This window comes from Elephantulus edwardii, unplaced genomic scaffold, assembly GCF_000299155.1.
Source record: "Elephantulus edwardii isolate Elephantulus edwardi_28Jun2011 unplaced genomic scaffold, EleEdw1.0 scaffold00036, whole genome shotgun sequence".
Classification (NCBI taxonomy): Eukaryota; Metazoa; Chordata; class Mammalia; order Macroscelidea; family Macroscelididae; genus Elephantulus; species Elephantulus edwardii.
The window spans coordinates 15,079,808-15,098,481 of NW_006399786.1; the positions used below are offsets into that span (position 1 = coordinate 15,079,808).

Here is an 18,674-nt window from a genome sequence, read left to right on the forward strand (position 1 = left end):
ATACTAAATATTTATAAATATATAAAATATAGGAGAGTCTAGTGAGCATTATGTTGAATCAACTAACTCAGTCTCCTAAGGACAAATTCTGCATAAGAACATTATTGTAAATTTGAATTATTACTAATAAAATGTCTACAGAACTCCAAAGAGGGAAGTAGAGGGTAAAGGGGGACTGAGAATGAGAAGAGGGGACAAATGAGGTTGAAATAGCAGCAAGGGTGGATGAGGAAGCCACGGTGACTCCGTTTTTTTGGTCAACAGAGTTCTCTTCTTCATTTCCTTCACTGAGTTAATCTTTCTCCTTGCAAGAATCCTGGCTTCTGGTATCAAGAATATAATTTTATTCCTCATTCTCTGTCTCTTCTATTTTTTCTTTATTAAAGCTTTTTTAATCTTCAGTGAAATTTTTCCTCTCTTCATTGCTGAGGTTCTCAAGTATTTTTCCATTTTGGCCCTTCTTTGAAACAAACTCATCACATATTCCTAGTGCTTTTAGCATGTTAGAATAATGCTTTTCTGCTGCCATTCTTTCAGTTTTCTGAGCAACACTTTTGAACAACAGAGGCCTCTTTTAAAATTTTTCTTCTCTGTCTTCTAGTTCTTGTCTGTATTCTTTCATCCTTTCTTTGTTACTCTTTCTGATGGCCTGTTCTCTTTCTCTGGAAGATATCGTGGACTTTGGAGGGGTTCAGTTATAGAGCACAGACTTTGAACTTGTACTTTTTACTGTTGACTGCACTTGGCGACAGAAGAAACCCATCTGGGTCCTTGACATCCTTGACATTCTTTTCATCCGCTTTAAATGTCTGTCAAGATTCTATATCTTCTAGACAATGAGTGTGAGGATTTATGGAGACCAAAAGACTTCTGTGGTGCTAAGGATCCCGAACACTTATTTTCTGAGAGGTACCTTTGATGCTTGGGACATTTTCAATGTCAGTAGCCTGGCATCTGACCTTGCGTTTACACCTGCACCTTTCAGGACACCTAGGTTTCCTGGTGGCAAGACTTCTGTGAGCTGGCTGAGACCAGGCGTTCTCTAAAAGCTCCTGAGATTTTTTCTGAGCCTGGATCTTTCTCAAGAGCTCTTCTTCTTTGAATCTGTCACTGACAGTTGGATCATAAAGAGATCCAGGGACAGGCCTGGCTTTAAATCTACTGATTTTCTTTGTAGGCTTGAAAAAAGTCTTTCAAGTTATCTCTGGTCGCTTGCAACTACTCCTCTCTGGCTATAAACTTAAACAGCTTCAGTGAAGCCAAAAGGGCTTCTTTGCTCTTTCCTTAATAGCTTTCCTCCGCACCTCATTTTGCTTGACTCGTTCGTGATAAAGGGGGAGAAAGACAGAGACTGGACTGGCCCAAAACTTCTTCCTGAGCTCTGCTTCTTCCTCCTCCTGCTTCTTCAGCAGCTTGTTTTCCATTTCAATTTCTGCCTTAGATTTCAACTTTGCATCCCTCTTCTTCTGTTCTCAGACCGTCATCTGAAACAACTTGGGGACTACAATGTTTGGCACCCATTCTTCTGGTTTCTTTCTTATTTTTTTCAGCCGATGAGAGGGTTGTATCAATAGACTGAATGTAATCCTCGACAGAAAAGGCTTTCCACATGTTGTTGATGAGCTCCTTGGCCAAGGTCATCACCTTGCTTTTGTCGGGGGTCGCCTTTTGGAGGTTTTCCAAGTCGTCTTCAGAGGAAACTGTAGATGCCAAGGAAGAACAGCCTAAATCCGTCTCCAAAAATGATAACACTAGGGAGGTAGACGGGCCAGAGTTCTTTACTGATGCAGATCCGGAAGAGGCAGTAGGAGGAGTCTCTGCCCTGAGGAAAGCTTGCTGAGCTCCTTTTAAACTTAATTTATTCTTGTGCAGTTTCACTAGCTTTGCCATAGTGGCCATGTGGGCAGCCTTCAGCTCCTCTAGTTTCCTGAAATATTCGGCGTTTGACTGATAGATATAAAAAAACCTCTACTGTGTCCTCACGGCTTGTAGTTTTATGTTCATCCATTGGTACTGGGCGAGCACCGGGGTATATAGCTGGAGCCTGCCAGTATGGCGGCTGGTCCGACTGGTCCAAGCCGCCAAAGGCCTCAGCGCCCTCGCTGGCCCCTGGGCGGGGACGACGGACCCAGCTTCTAGGATTCTTCCAACCTTTTCTATAATGAAATTTATAGTCCTAGGTCCTTGATCCACTTTGAGTTGGATTCTATATATGGTCTGAGGTATGGTTTTTGTTTGAGTTTTCTGCAGATGGTTTTCCAATTTTGCCAATACCATTTGTTAAAAAGGCTATGATTTCCCCACTTAACTGATTTCATCCCTTGTCAAAAATCACTTAACCATTGGGCTGATTTCTGGGTCCTCATTTTTTTTATAATTTCAATTTTTTGCACAGTGTCAGGTTTTCTTACTGTTCTTTTTCAATTTGTTGGAGATGCTTGGTTAGAGAATCAGTTATCATTCTCCCATGTCTTTTAATGTAATTGGTTAGTCCTATAAATTGACCTCTAATTACTGTTTTGGCTGTTTCCCAGTGGTTTTGGTAAGTCATGTTTTCATTGTCTTTTAATTTCATTTTTTATTTCTTCTACCAAAAGCTAATTGTGGAGCATACCACCAACTACTCATATGCAAGTTCAAGCTGAAGTTGAGGAAAATGAAACTTAGGTCCATGGGAACCAGAATATGACTTTGAGTCTATCCCACATGAATTTCAGAAGCATCTCCGGAACAGGTTTGAGGCCTTGAACACTAATGAGAGAAGACCAGATGAGTTGTGGGAAGATATCAAGGTTATCATCCAAGAGGAGTGCAAACGTTCATTACAAAGACAGAAGAGGAAGAAAAGACCAAAATGGATGTCAGAAGAGGCTCTGAAAATTGCACTGGGGAGCAGAGAAACCAAAGCAGAGGGAAGAATTCAAGATACTAAAGAGTTGAAAAGAAGATTTCAAAAGGCAGCACGGGATGACAAAGCAAAATCTTACAATGAAATGTGCAAGGAGTTGGAGTCGGAAAATCAAAAGGGCCTAACTCGCTCAGCATATCTTAAGCTCAAGGAACTGAAGAACAAATTCAAACCTAGAGTTGCTATAATCAAGGATGCTTTCGGCAGAATATTAAATGATCCAGGAAGTATTAAAAGAAGATGGAAAGAATATACCAAATCACTGTATTGAAAGGAAGTAGCAGACACAGAAGAATTTCATGAAACAACATATGAACAAGAGCCTATGGTGAAGAAAGAAGTTCAGGCTGCTTTGAAGGAAGTGGCAAAAAATAAGGCCCCAGGGATAGATGGTATACCAATTGACCTATTTCAGCTAACAGATGCTGCCCGTGCCAAGAAATCTGGAGAACAACCACTTGGCCAACTGACTGGAAGAGATCTATATTTGTTCCCATTCCAAAGAAAGGTGATCCAACAGAGTGTGGAAGCTATAGAACAATCTCATTGATTTCACGTGTAAGCAAGATTCCACTAAAGATTATCCAAAAACAAGCGGAACAGCACAGCAGCAGAGAACTGCCAGAAGTCCAGGCTGGGTTTAGAAGGGGTCATGGTACTAGGAATATTGTGCCGATGTTAGATGGATGTTAGCTGAAAGCAGGGAATTCCACAGGAATGTCTATCTGTCTTTCATTGACTATGCAAAGGCATTTGACTGCGTGGATCTTATCAAACTGTGGCTAACTCTGAGAAGAATGGGAATCCCAGAACACTTGATCGTGCTAATGCGAAACCTATACTTGGTCCAGGAGGCAGTCGTTAGCACAGAGCAAGGGAATACCACATGGTTCAAAATTGGGAAGAGCGTAAGCCAGGGATGTGTCCTAACTCCATACCTTTTGAACCTGTATGCAGAACAGATTATCCAGGAGGCTGGCCTCTATGAGGAGAAATGTGGGGTCAAGATTTTGGACGATCTAGCAACAATCTGCATTATGTAGATGAAACAACCCTGCATGCTGAAACTGAGGAGGACCTGAAGCACCTGCTGCAGAGGGTCAAGGATTGCAGCCTCCAATATGGATTGAGGCTCAATGTCAAGAAGACAAACATTCTCACCACTGGACCAATTGGCAGCATCAGGATGGAGGATGAAGAGATTAAGATTGTTCACAGCTTTAGTTCGCTTGGCTCCACAGTCAACACTCTAGGCAGCAGTAGCCAGGAAATTAAAAGGTGCTTTGCCATAGAAAAGTCTGCTGTTAGGGACCTCTCCAAAGTGCTGAAGAGCAATGGTCTCTCTCTGGAGACTAAGGTACCTCTGATACAGACCATGGTCTTTGCAATCACGTGTTATGCATCAGAGGGTTGGACAATGACTAGGGAGGTAGATGGAGAATTGATGTCTTTGAGCTGTGGTGGTGGAGAAGAGTATTGAGAGTACCATGGACTGCTTGGAAAACAAGCAGATTCATCCTGGAAAGGGTGAAACCATGAGGCTCCTTGGAGGCAAGGATTCCGAGGCTCCATCTAACATATTTTAGACATGTTGTAAGGAGAAACCCGTTCTTGGAGAAGGACATCATCCTTGGTAGAGTGGAGGGACAGCGCAGGAGGAGAAGGCCCTCTATGATATGGATTGATTCAGTGACTGGGATATTCGGGATGGGAGTGTCAGAGACAGTGCTATTGGCACAGGACAGAGCAGAGTTTAGGGTTGTTGTACATAGTGTCACTATCAGTCACAAGCGACTCGACAGCACATAACAACAACAACACTACCCACTCATGTATAAGCACGTTGTTGTTCAACTTCCAAATGTATGGGGTTTTAAAAAAATTTTCTTTATCCTCTTGTTACTGATTTCTACGTTTGTAGCATTATGTTCTGAGAAGATTCTTTGTATTATTTCTATGCTTTTGAATTTATTATCGACGCTTGCCTGTGTCCTAAAATGTAATCTATTCTGGAGAAGGGTCCACACACATTGGAGAAGCCAGTGCTTATTTTGGGTACATTCGTCTAATCTGTGAGATCAAATTGGTTTATCGTGTGGTTTTAATTCTTCAGCGTCTTTCTTAAGTTTCTTTCTGGAAGGCCTATCTTTTCTTGAGAATGGTTTATTGAAGTCTCCAACTACTATAGCCGTGTTGTCTATTTTCCTTTTCAGTTTTGTTAATGTTTACTTTCTATATTTTGCCTATCTTTCATTTAAAGCATAGATATTTATTATCGTTATGTATTTTTGTTCTGTTTACATTTTAATTACTGTGTAATGACCTTCCTTGTCCTTTATGATCGTTTTCGTGTTGAAATCTATTTTAACAGAGATTATTATCACTATTTCTGCTTTTTTCTGTTTGTCATTTGCTTGGTCTATTTTTTCTCAAACTTTTTTTTTTTTTTTTTAGTCTTTATCTTTATTTTTCAAATGTGTCTCTTTTAGTAAGTATATTGATAGATTTTGGTTTTTATTTTATCCAATCTTCTTTTTTTCTCTTCAATGTTGCATTTAAACCATTTCAGAGACAAATTTTCATTGTTATCATTTTCTTGAGTTCTTTTTGGTTTTACTGGTTACTTTGGTACATTCTACTTTCTGTAGCACCTCTGTAAGAAGGAGGTCTCTCAGTGTTTCTTGCAATGTTGGTCTTGTTTTACACACTCCACTAAGTCCTGTTTTTCTGGGAACATCTTGATCTATCCTTTATATTTTATGGACAATTTTGCTGGGTACAATATTCTCGGTTGACAATTGTATTCTTTGAGTGTTTGATATGTTTCATTCCATTGTCTTCTTGCTCGCACAATTTCTGCTGAGAAATCGGCACTTAATCATTTGCTCTCCCTTATAGGTTACTCTTTGTTTAACCCATGCTGCTTTCAGAATTCTTTCCTTATTTTTGGCTCTGGCAAATTTGACTATGATATGCCTTGGTGTTTTTTTCTTTTGGGGTCTATTCTATGTGGTGTTTTCTCAGCTCCTTGAATATATATTCTCTCATTGTTATTTATGCCTAAGAATTTTCTTCTAATAATTCTTCCACAACCTTCCAGTGCCTCTTTAGTGGATTATTTTGGCTCTAGGATTCCGATTATGCACATGTTATTTCTCTTTATGGTGTCCCACATTATTCTTAGGTTTTCTTCTTTTTTCTTCCTTTTTGATTCTGCTTTTTGTTCTAGCAGATCTGCGGTGACAATTCAATCTTCTGTTACACTGGTTCTGTGCTCCAGCTCTTCAACCTGTTCATGTGATCCTACATCATGTAGACAACATCTGAAACATTGTTTTTCTTATTTTGGATGGCGGTTTCTTATTTTTTTTCAGAGCTTCTATTGCCTCTTCATTTTATCTGAATTGTTGTGCATTTTTTAAGCTCTTTCTGGTTTTCGCTTATATTTTCCTGTAATTTTTCATGTTTGTCTTTCACCCGTTGAAAACATTTTATCATTGATCTTTTAAATTCTATTTCAGAATGTTTCATCAGACTTTTTGGCTTCAGGAAATCCATTAATACTGTGCCACTTTTTCGGAATAGCATCTTGCTTTGGGCTTTTGTAGGCTGTGATGTAGCCTGCTTCATATGTGGCATTGTTATGGTAGAGTTTTTTATTTCTGAGGCAATAGCAGGTTCTTGATCAGAGAAGTCACTGCTTTAGAAGAGGGGGGTGCAGCTACCCTGCCTGATTTTCTCCTTGCCTTCTGACTTAAGGGAAAATATGCTTCAGTTTGGTAGACAAAAAGCCAGTGGAAGAAGCCTTCTCTGTCACACAATTCCTGCAGCTAGGGTAGTCCAAGGTGTTCTGGGCTAAAGGCAATTGATGGGCTGTATGTGAAGAAATGCAGGGTGAAGTTCTAAAACCAGTGAACCTTGGTTTTCCCTTCAAGAACAAGTTCTAGCTGTCTCATTCCCTTCTGATTGAGTGTAAGAGGTCCCATGTGCTTCAGCTGAACAGCAGTGACCCCCCCACAAAGTACCTCACTTAAGTTCCAGCATTGCTCCCAGTGCAAGTCAGCTCCCAGTGTGGGCATCTGAATCAGGACCAGAGTTCCTGGCACAGGGCATCAGCATCAGGATGGGAGTTCTGGACACTGGCTGATGGCATCAGGACTGGGGTTCCAAGGATGGGGCTTCAGCACTGGGACCAAGTTCCAGGTATGGGGCACAGGTGTCAGGACCAGAGTTTGTTTGTGGGGCATCAGGACTCCAGCACTGGGCATCAACATTGGGACAAGAGTTCTGGGAGCAGGGCGTAGACAGTGTTTTGAGCATTAGGACTAGAGTTCCTGGTGTAGGGCTACGTGGTCAGGAGCAAGGTACCTGGTGTGAGGTATGGACCCTAGGACTGGATTTCCATGCATCAGGACCAGAGTTCCAGGCACACACAGGTCATCAGACCAGGACTCCAGGCATCAGGGCCTGAGTTCCCGGTACTGGGTATTAGGGGTCAGAACCAGAGTTCTGGGCATGGGGTGTCAGGATTAGGGTTCTGGCCTTGGGGTAACAGCACTGGAACCAGAATTCTGGGTGTGGGTAGCTGGGCCTAGAGTTCCTGGTCTGGGATGTTGGCACTGAGACCAGAGTTTTGGGCATCAGGACCAGAGTTCTAGGGTGGGGCATCTGATTCAGGCCAGAGTTCCCGGTACAGGGCATCTTCACATGGGCTGGAGTTCCTGGGAAGAGAGGTGATTACTGGACTAGAGATCTGCACTCAGTGCTATGAAATTTTTAAGACAGGTACCTAGTTAATTGAATGTATTTGCTGTGTAAAAGTGACGCAGTGTAGAAGCAATGAGGAGTAGAAGCCTATGTTATAATTTTTAATAAAATTTGTATTTTGGTGAAGAAATATCATCCTTTTATTTCACCTTCAATATTAAAATTATGTATGTATGTGTGTGTATATGTGTATATACATGTATGTATATGTATGTATGTATATATTTATTTTATATTGATATATTATCACTGAAAATTTTGCATTAATTTTAAGTATAATTATACCATTTCATATTTGTATTTCCTCTTGAAGCAGCCTATCACTGAAGATTATAGTAACTTGAGGAGGGGAAGGCAACTGTTTGAAATAAGGTTGTAAATAATACCTCTTACTGACTTCTACTCATATATACTAAGTAGTATTTGAATAAAATATGGAACAAATCAACCTAGTTGTTTAATAACACTAAGAGAAATATAATTAAACTATTTGTCTTTGTCTATTTTAAATGAAATAGACACACAATGTTATATTTTATTCATATAATAATTAGTAATTATGAATTTATGTTGTACAGTACTATTCTATTATTAAATGTTAAAATGTACCAAGACAGATAGACGTCACTGATAAATATTATCAAATATTAGATTACATTTTGTGTATAAGAATTTCTTTCATATTCCAAGCATTGGGTACTTAAATTCACTGCTAGTGACAATTTCTAACACTTTGGCAAAACCTTTACAAAGATTGTGTGGTGCTAACTGCACAGTAATTGCAATTTTTTCTTTTCTTGAAGGAATTTGCTTTTCATCTCTTTCTGAGGAGAATAAATATTCATATTCTTATCTTACCCAACTTTTTTCTTGCCAAGAATGTGTTCAGATAAAATAAGGAAAGCATTCTCTACTTTCAAAATGGAATTGGATTGTTTATTTAATTGTACGCTTTTATTAAGAGTCCAGTAGGAAAAAAATAATTGAGTGCACTTCTGAGAAAATTACCTAATAAAGCGCAGATAATTGGAGGAGTTCAGTGAATGTTGTTTCACAAAACATGAAGTGAATAGAGACACTCTATTGTGAACAACAAAAACAAAATCAACTGTTGACTTAAGCAAATTCCTCTTCTATTTAATAGGTATTATTTTTGGATGATCAGTAAAATCAATTATGATAGAGATGCTATTATGTCAAGTTGGAATAGACTTATAGCTGACCTTTTAGTGGTTTTCAAGGTGCTGTAAGACACATGGAAAAATATTCTTCTTTTTCTTATAGAGCAGCTGGTGATTCAACCCTTGTGCCTTCAAGTTGATGGCAAAGTTCCTTACTCCTAGGCCACAAGAGCTCCCTTAAAATAGGGAAGAAATGCATTTATCATTTTTAAAAGTTATAGCATGAAGTTGAAAGAGAATCAGAAGAATGAAACTTAATTAAAAATTGACAGATAAACATTACACAATTACTTTGAAAACAATAAGGTGAAATTTATAACATTCTCTCAGTAGTATAAAAAAGAAAACTAAGTACAATTTGCTTTACAATTAATAAATACATATTAATTGAAAATGCCACTTTCAAATAATTAGGAATTTTAAGATAATCCTCCTCTTTAATTTTTCCCCCAAGAAATGAACAGGTCTTTATTTATTGATCTAAGAGGGACACGAGGTGACTGCTCACAATAGTCCTCCTTTATTATTCTTTCCTGATTTTGATAGGATTACTATTCCAGAACAAAGAGCCATTACATGCTTTGGAAGAAAGTCCATTCTATCCCTGTGATGAAATTCAAGATTTAAGTGTTTAACAACTCTGCTTCTGCCATTGCAACTGAGTAGGACAAGAATTTTCCCATATCAGCTTTTCTTGTGTTCCAACCGTGTTGGTTTTATCTTAATACTTACTATAAATTAATCTCATAAAATAGTCCCTTGACAAACAGCCCTGTGCAGTTAAGATACTGTTCATGTTCACGGTATGGTTAAACTAAAATGCATATTAAAGAGCTTATTGGTTTGTGTTATATCTTTGTTTTAATTTGTGGCTTGCATTTTCCCCCTTGAAGTATACTTTATATCCCTTTGTTTAAGATTACCCAGAGAGAAAGATAAAAATATCTGACATTGAAATCTGTTTTGGTAGAAAGTGAAATGGAGCGGGATGTTATTGTCAGTGAAAAGATCTCAGTAGGATGTGTTAGAAACTTCACTGCACTTTCATTTCTCTTTGAAATTGTAATACAATTTAATGAGAAATGAATGTGTAACTTAAAGTTAGTTTACTAATAGAAGGTAGTTAGCAATATCTTATAGGATATAAAAAATACAGCTTTAAAGAAAAAACAATTTACTGATGTCTTACACTGATGTTGTTGTTGTTTTTATGTGCCATCGAGTCGCTTGCAACTCATAGCTCTATACGCTCTTCTATCCTGTGCCAACCTAGCCATCTCAAATGCACTTACTCCCACCTCTCTAGTCACAGAATCGATCAATCTCATCAAAGGTCTTCCTCTCCTTCACCACCACTCCACTCTGCCAAACATGATGTCCCTCTCTAAGGACCAGTCCCTCCTTGCAAAATGCCCAATATATGTCAGATGAAACTTCAGAATCCTTGACTCCAGGGAAGATTCTGGCTTCACCCTCTCCAGGACAAACCTGTTCTCCTAGCAGTCCATGGTATATTCCACACTCTTCTCCAGCACCACAGCTCAAAGGCATCAATTCTCTTTCTATCAACCCTATTCACTGTCCAACTCTCTGATGCATATCACGTAATTGTGAAGACTATAGCCTGGATCAGGTGCACCTTAGTCTCCAGTCTGACGTCGTTGCTCTTCAGTACTCTTGAGAGGTCCCTCACAGCTGACTTTCCCAATGAAATTGGTCTCTTGATTTCCTGGCTGCTGTTACCAAGAGTGTTGACTGTGGACTGATAGGAAATAATATATTTTTCATAGGAAATTTCTTTATCTTAATAGGATACAATGTACTGTCACAGAAAATTTATTTTTAATCTGGGACAATTTTTACTAGTTAATCATATTAAAAGGAACTGATGAAACAGTATGTATGTAAATGTTCAATAAAACAAAGTTCACAGTCCTATATGATGATAACCAATTCTAATTTGTCCAATTCCATGCCAACATAAGGTAATTACGTTCAGAACAATTTTATTTGCATGTCATATTAATAATTTAGTTTTATAATTTCTGCATTATTGTTGGCTCATAACTTTTTTTGGAGTGATCAAAAATATGGATGTTTTTCAGTTCACTTTTCAGGTAGCTGTCTTAAAACGGTATAATGCTATCTATCAAATCCACGAGTTGCTCTGTGGGAAAATGATGGACAGTCTTCGCTAATGCCATTTACAGCCTATGAAAACATACTGAAGAGTGAGATATTTGTCAAGTTCAACTTACTGGCACATATTGTTGTTGTCATTTTGTCATTGTTGTTAGGTGCTGTCAAGTTGAGTATGATTCATAGTGACCCTATGAACAAAATATCTGAACCCTGTTCCATCCTGTGCCATCCGCACACTTCCCAAAACATAAAAGCCCATTCCAACAGACACTGTGTTGATCCACATGGTTGAGGGTCTTCCTCTCCTCTGTAGACGTTCCGTCCTTCCTAGCATCATGTCTAAGGAATAGCCCATCCTAGCAACATCCCCAAAGTATGTGAGGCAAACGCTCATCATTCTAGCCTCCAAAGAGCACTCTGGCTGCACCCTATCCAAGACATATCAGTTTTTTCTCTTGGCTGTCCATGGGATACTCGGCACTCTTCTCCAACACCACAGCTCAAAGGTGTCAGTTTTGTTTGTTTTTTTTTGTCATCCTTATTCATTGTCTAGTTCTCAGATGCATAGCAAGTAATTGGAAAGACTATGACCTAAATCCAATGCACCTTAGTTCTCTAACTGACATCATTAATACTCAATACTTTGGAAGGGTCCCTAACTGCAGATATTCCCAGTGTACTATGTCACCTTATTCTCTGACTGGTGGTACCAAATGATTCAAGCAAGATGGAGCTGTTAACAGTTTCAATCTCCTCTCCATCCATCATGATGCTGCTTATTGGTCCAGTGGTAAGAATCTATCTTTGTTTTCTTGACATGGAGATACAATCTATAACAAAAGCGGAGTTCCTTCATCTTCTGCAACAAATGCTTCAAATGCTCCTCACTTCCAGCAAGCAAGGTTGTATCATCTGCATAACATAAATTAATTATGAGTCCTCCTCCAATCCTGATGTCACACGCCTCCTCATGGAGTCCAGCTTCTTGGATAATTTGCTCAGCATACAGATTGTATAGGTATGGAGAGATAATACAACCCTGGTGTACTCCCTTCCCAATTTCAAATCAAGCAGTGCTCCCTGCTACATTCACACAACAGTCTCCTGGTCCAGGAATAGGTTCTGCATGAGCACAATTAAGTGCTCTGGGATTCCCATTCTTCTCAATATCAGCCACAACTTATTTTGATCCACATAGTCAAGTGCCTTCCTTTGCAATTAAATGTGATTGAGCCTAGATTGAAAATCAGTTGAAAGGAGGAAGTACGATAAAAAACATTGTTTAATAACTGGAACATGGAATGTATGTAGCTTAAATGTTGGATACCTAGAAATTTTGAAAACTTAAATGGGATGTGTGATTATTGAAATTCTAGACATTAGTGAGATGGACTAGTTTTGTCTACTTTGAATCAGATAATCACTTGGTAAAATATGCTGGGAATAAAAAGCAGAAGAGTGGTGGTGTATTCATAGTTAAAAAGACAGTTTCCAGTTCTATTCTGAAGCACACTGTTGTGAGTGATAGGATAATATCCATATGGATACAAAGAAGACCACTTACATGCCTATTATTCAAATATACACTTGTATATCTAGAGTCAAAGAGGGGGGAAAAAGGAGGCTTTTTACCAAATTGTGCAGTCTGAAATTGACCGAACATGCAAACAAGAGATGTTAATAATAATTGATGACTGAGATGCAAAAGTAGGAAATAGTAGAGAAGGAATAGTATTTGGGAAATATGGGGTTGGTGACATAAATGAGACTTAAAATAGAATACATAAATTTTGTATTTACAATGATGTATTCATTGCAAATACCTTTTTTAAAAGACACAAACAATGACTTTACATGTGGCTCTCACCTAATGGGCTGCACTGGAATCAGATTGATTACATTTGTGGAAGAAATCATTGGGGACGCTTAATATCATCAGTCAAAACAAGTTCAGGGGCTAGTTGTGGGTCAGATCATCAATTACTCATGTACAAGTTCAAAACGATACTAAAGAAAATTAAAATAAATATAATGGCACATAACAACATCAATATATATTTAAAGAAAGTAAGCCTACCTTAGTTTCTTTCTACAGGGAAAATTTTCATTTTAGATTCTTTTTTATGAATAAAATCTATAGAAAAAATGTAATTACTGAGAAACCAGAAAAATGATTATTATTATTCTAGTTAGAATAGCTATATAGAATAGCACATGAAATAGCTACATAAAAATATGTTATTGAACCCAATATTTTATCATGATTTTAAAATAACTTATTTTCTTGTTTAAAAAATATTAAAAATTGACCTTTACTGATGTTCATTCAGTTTAATAAAATTAAGCATGTATATTCATGAAACAACTATAATAATCTGAATGCAAAGCAGCTACTTCACTCAAAAGCATGACTTTTTGTGAGACACTCCTCTTACAATTATCCCTGGCAATAATCAATGCTTCAGTAGCACAGGGGGGTTATTTTTGTGTTTGTTTGTTTGTTTTATAATTTTGAGAAATATTCAAGGGGAAATACATGATGCAAAATCTTTTGAGACCATCTTCTTTTATTAAACATAACACATTTAGATGCATTGAACTTCTTGCACGTACCAGTTGTTTATTTTGTTTTTTTGTTTTTTTAGTTTTGTTGTTCGTGCTTTAGTTTTCTGTTGTTTTTTTTAGGGTTTTTCCCCTCCATTTTTCCTAAGTAGCATTTTATTGATAAACTATAATTTGTCTATATTTTCATGTCTGAAAGTTCCACATGCTCCACAAAGCATACCTATAATATTAATTTTCTTGGGTCTCAATGAGAGATTTTTCTTGAATATAAAAAATCTGTATCTCTTGTATAAAAATTTATTCCCTACTGACAATTTTATATAACTTAAATACATAAACAACATAAAAATTGTGCTAAAAACTAATAATTATCCTTTTTCAGGCATCTGGGACTGTAAATATTTACAGAAAAGGACTTCCAATATTCTTCCCAAAGGTTGGATAATGATTTCAAACTACTGGTCTTTCTATTGTCATCCTGGCATACTACTCATTCGGCAACCAGAGCTCGACAATTATGTCAGCAGGGATCCTTTATTAGAGACCTGCAGTGTGTAAATGATATGCTAAATTTATAAAAATAAGTCTAAAAAATTCAAAGTACCAGTTTAGTTGTTCAAATAATAAAATACATTATATCTATCTATCTATCTATCTATCTATCTATCTATCTATCTATCTATCTATCTACTTTAGCAAAATAACAATGACCCATAGGGAGAAGTCTGTTGGCCTAGTAGACAGAAAGAAATGCTACCAAGCCAAAGGTGGCCAGTTTTAATCAGTGACCCACAGGCCTGATTTTAATTGTTTTTGGTCATCTTCTAAGTGGTATAGCACTGATCTGTCCATTTGCAGTACAGAGGCAACTCGTGGTTTCTGTGATGCTACACACTGTGACACTGATGTGTCAAATGTGATAATGGTTACCCATGGTGGACAGTGTTTGGTGGAGCTCCCCAATTAAAAGAAGTTTGGGAGCAGGAATGGCACCCCCTTTAGAAATAGCTTGCCTCTGGAAACTCTATGAACATGAAGAAAGGATGAAATTTATACAAGTAAGTGTGTTCAGGTCTTTCATTCATAGGGTCACTATGAGTCGCCTACTAATAGACATCATGTAACAACAACAACTACAACAACAACGTATATTTAATAGTTCAAATAACTGATATGCACAAAACGTATATGATAAGGAACATTTAGTTCAGTTGTGAAACAAAATTTACACAATTTCTACTATTATAGATATATACTTATCATCTTTCTCCTTTCAATGACTTTTGACAGGTATTACCTTTTAAAAAAAATTCTTACTATAGAGGAAAGAAATATTAAGCAGCAAATCTGCGCCTAGCTTTGTTATCTATAAACCAGGAATCTAGAGATTATGAAACATAGCTCCTTGAATAATGTCGCATAAACAATGAAACTATTTGAGTTTAAAATGAAGGTATTCATTAGCCAGGATAGCTCCACTTTCTTTGTTTGGGTGATTGTTTTTGCTTCTAAGAGTTCTTCTATGCAATTCTAGAGTAAAATGTTTTCAGTCTTCCAGGGAGACAAGAAAGGATGTACCGAGCAGTGTCTCATGTCTTAAGTCTCTCTCTCTCTCTTACCGTCTGCACATCATTGAATCTGTGATAAAGACTTCTTGTTCCATAGTATGTAAAATTTTGTCCATTCCTGGAGAGATAAATAGGTAGTCTTTTTTGGTAAACACTTATAACCTTGGGAACCAGGTAAGACACTGTGATGTGTTCTAATTTACTCCAAGGTAATATGCTTGGCTTAGATTTCTGATGTGAAACATATAAATGTGCATCAGAAAGCCTTTATTTCATAAAATCAATTGAAGATGAAAGTTTTAATTTCCTAAGAAATATGCTAAAAATTAATATCTTGGATTTAGGAAGCATTTTACATTCTGTCTTGGGTTGTGTCTTCTCTCACACACCACAAAGTATTAATTTAAGACACATACATAATGCCATATACATAATATGCTATTAAATAGCTAATCAAATTAGTAAGAATGTAGAGATATATACATCATAGTTTTATAGATAGGAAGAAGGATAGATAAGTAGCTAGAGAGAGAGAGAGATCTCATAGTATATTAATGTATTATGTATAATAGAGTAAATTTTTATAAAATTAAAAGCATATTCTTTTTCATTATACTCTGTGGTATTTTTTAAAATTTGGTTCTGTTTTACTTTACACTATGCAAATACTATGTTTACAGTAAGGTGCTCTGGTGGCATAGTCTTAGAGAATTGTTTGGGTAAACCAAAGGCTACATTTCTCTGGCAATAACGATCCACATGTGGGAATGGGATGCCAGCCTCCTCCCGTATAATTTACAGTCTCCTCACTCAGTACAGGGTCAGCTATGGGTCAGCTCCAACGCAAAACCCGGTTGATTTGATACTTACATTAAAAGGCACCCTCATGTCACAGTAGTTACTAATTTTGACTGCTATTCAAAAAGTTTGGAAGGAGGAGTGGCATCTACTTCCATAATAACATGCCTCTGGAAACCCTATGAACCTAGAGAGAGGATGAGAGACACCCAAGCGTTGAGGACTCTCCTTCATAGGGTCGCTATGAGTCGCCTGCGACTCAACGGCACTTGACAACAACAACAATAACAATCAAGAAGTCAGTAAGTAAAACCTGTAAGGAGGCCCAAGCAATTAGATTAAAAATTATTGCAGCTTTGTTCAAAATAGCAAGGAGTTGGAAACAACCTAAGTGCCCATCAACAAACGAATGGCTAGAGAAGCTGTGGTATATTCGCACAATGGAATACTATGCTGCATTAAAAAACAAGGAACTCATGCAATATTATTCAAAATGGTTGACTCTGGAGAACATTATGCTGAGTGAAATATCCCAGTCACAAAAGGACAAATATCACATGATACCACTGTTGTAGAATGGGACTGTCCTTGGGGTTGGGGAGAGACTGAGTAAGATGGGTTCAATAATGTATACTGCACTGAAACAGAGGAGGGAGAGAACCGTTTAAAAGAGAGATATAACTGGGTATTTCTGTCATCACAGGAGACTAGAGCGAGGGCTACATGGTGGAGGGGACCTGGGGGAGGGTTTGTAAAACAATGAAAGAATCTTTTCTTTTACTTTTCCATAATTTTTGGACTCATGTACTTATAACTTGTTAGTCAAATTTGTGTCTTCTAGGTTGCAACACCCCCATGATACATCTTCAAGAATATGAACATGTATGGCCAAGCACAATCAATAAGAGTGCATCTAAATTCCAAAATCAGTCTCCATAATAGTCTATGTGTTTCCTACTGCCAAAGGGGCCCTTTAGAGTAGTGAGAGAAGATCTTCACCCTGAAACCCACAGCGTCCCTTTTCAGCAGGAAGTAGCTAAGAGAATACGCCATCCCCTTTTCCTTATGACTCAGGGTGAAGTCTCTCTCAGGGAGGAGTGATAGGGAATGGCAAAGGACACACTGACAAATGAGATTAAAAAAGTAGTGAGTCTCACAGGAGAAATTGTCTAATTTTCTCCTGTGGATTCAAACTGAGCGACATTAGGTTAGCAATTGTGGGTAGCACAAGCCACTAGAGATATGTTGTTGTTGTTGATGATTGCCTGTAAGTTGAGCATGACTCATAGCAACCCTATGAACAGAAGGCCTGAAGCCCCTCTACAACTATCAACATTTATCAAAGTTCATAGAGTTTCCAGAGGCATTTTATTTAGGAAGTGGATGCTTCTCTTGCTTCCAAACCAGAGCTATAGGAATGCTTAATATAGGATTTTATTTGATGCTTGACATATAATCAACTAAGTCACTCTTTTTTAAATTTTTTATCCTTTTTAAATTTTTTTATTATTATTAATTTTAATAGACATTTACAGAGGTTTTGGATTTCCATTCATTCATTGCCACACTTTTCTCCCTGCCCACCCCTCCCCACCAGCTTGCTTCCCCCTCTTTTTAATGAAAGTTTATAGAGACTTAGGGTTTCCAGTCATTCATTGTTGCACTTGTCTCCTTTCCCAATCCCTCTCCCCCCAATTCACTTTTCTCCTTGATGAGTAAAAGGAAAACTCTCACTTATATGCATTCCCTCCCCCCAAGTCCACTGCACTATGCAGCCTTCGTTCTGGGCTCTTGTCATGACAATAATACCTAATCATATATCCCTTTTAAACAATCCTCTCCCTCTTCTGTTGCAATGCAGTATACATCATTCCTCCCCTTTTTCTCTATCTTCCCTCAACCCCAATGTCAGTCGTATTTTATAATAGTGGCCCTATGCAATATTTGTCTTTTTGTGACAGCATAATGTTCTCTAGGGTCATCTATTTAACATAGTATTTCAGGAGTTCCTTGTTTCTTAATGCAGCGTAGTATTCCATTGTGTGAATATATCCATTCATTTGTTGATGGACACTTGGGTTTTTCCCAGCTCTTTGCTACTGCGAACAAAGCAGCAATAAACATGGGTGTGGATATATCAGCTTGGGTGGTAATTATGGGTTCTTTAGGGTAAATTCCCAGAAGTGGAATTCCTGGGTCAAATGGTATTTCTATTTGCAACCTTCTGAGAAATCTCCATATAGCTTTCCAAAGTGGTTCCACCATTTTACAATACCACCAACAGTGAATACGTGTTCTAGTTTCTCTACAACCTCGCCAGCATTTGTTGTTTGCTGTTTAATACAAAACAGCACTTAATATCCTCCTTGCGGTTGAGTCAGAACTCACTCGAAGCTGATCTTGTAGAGGCTTTTGTAGAGGTATAAATGGAATGGGAAGACATTGGCCCTTTTCTCCCGTGGAGTGACTAGTGGATTTGAACCCAAACAGAGGTGCCGCCTTTGGGTAAGCCGCGTAACTCCCTACAGATTCAATCACCATAGGTTCCTATTATTATCTAACTATCATACATAGGTGAGTCTACGGAAGATTATCCAAAAACGACTGGAACAGCACATCAGAAGAGAACTGCCAGAGGTCCAGGCTGGGTTTAGAAAGGGTCGTGGTACTAGGGATATTGTAGCTGATGTTAGATGGATCTTAGCTGAAAGCAGAGAATACCAGAGGAATGTCTATCTGTGTTTC

General features: G+C 37.9%; 1 pseudogene; it reads right to left on the reverse strand.

Annotated features, from left to right (window-relative positions):
• Nucleotides 1–878: 878 nt before the first annotated feature.
• LOC102851500 overlaps nt 879–18,674 on the reverse strand; it is a 121,197-nt pseudogene continuing 103,401 nt past the window's right edge.